Source organism: Marmota flaviventris, chromosome 8, assembly GCF_047511675.1.
Source record: "Marmota flaviventris isolate mMarFla1 chromosome 8, mMarFla1.hap1, whole genome shotgun sequence".
Lineage (NCBI taxonomy): Eukaryota > Metazoa > Chordata > Mammalia > Rodentia > Sciuridae > Marmota > Marmota flaviventris.
Window position 1 is genome coordinate 22809216 of NC_092505.1, and position 1007 is coordinate 22810222.

At 26.3% G+C, this 1007-nt stretch overlaps 1 non-coding gene across 1 annotated transcript; it reads right to left on the reverse strand.

Annotated features, from left to right (window-relative positions):
* Window positions 1–527: 527 nt before the first annotated feature.
* On the reverse strand, window positions 528–634 carry LOC114087838 (U6 spliceosomal RNA). Its single transcript, XR_003581899.1, has one exon. It is a non-coding gene; the product is annotated as a U6 spliceosomal RNA (small nuclear RNA).
* Window positions 635–1007: the final 373 nt, after the last annotated feature.

Here is a 1007-nt window from a genome sequence, read left to right on the forward strand (position 1 = left end):
GATAATCTGTATTTAAGAGGTGTCTGTGGTGATATCTCCTAATTCATATCTTATTTTTTTGATTTAGATTTTTCTCTCTTTTAATTAGTTTACCTAAGGGTTTATCAATCTTATTTATCTTTCCAGATAAACAATTCTTTGTTGCACTGATTCTGTGTATTTTTTTAATTGCAATTTCATTAATTTTATTTCTGATCCTAATTATTTTCTGTCTTCTACTGATTTGGGAAATAGTTTAGATTATGTTTATATCATTTAAAAATTGTCTTAGTTTCATTTTTATTTGAAAATTGTGGTAAAATTATATTCTGAAGAATGCAGAATCATAAGTCAAAGCATTACATTCATTTCAACATACAAGTAATTAAAATTAGTTTACAGAAATGACAATTTTGCAAATTAATTTGATAAATTGCTAACTTTTGTAAAATAATAATTTGCATAATATCCATACACAGTTGATTTCTAGAGTGGGTGGCTGCTTCTCTGACATTTTATTTTTTATTTTATTTTATATTTTTATATTTGTTAGTATGAAATGCTTTGTAAATTTACATGCCAGCATTTCATAGGGACCTTGCTAATCTTCTCTGTATTGTTCCAAATTTAGTACATGAACTGCCAAAGTGAGCACTTCCCTGTGATTCTAATCAATTGTATATTTTGTGTAAAAATATTACTGGTCTTTGTGACTTACTTAACTCCAAAATTATTCTATTCATTATTCTCATTTTTTAAGTAAATTATTAGTAGTGTCTTGTAGTAAAATGCAACAATCTCAAATCTACATATCAACTTCTTAAGCTTATAGTTTGGTTTTTGTTTTAAGCTTAGGTTATTTCTTTCTTGACTAGTTTTTGAAATTAAGTGACTTTTAGGTAGGGACACTACTAACATAATTATGATTTATGGATACATTGCTATTTTACCAATCTATCCATAACTTGAAACATTGCCACTTACATATTGGCTGAAAGTACTACAATTGAAACAATGCCTTAAATAGA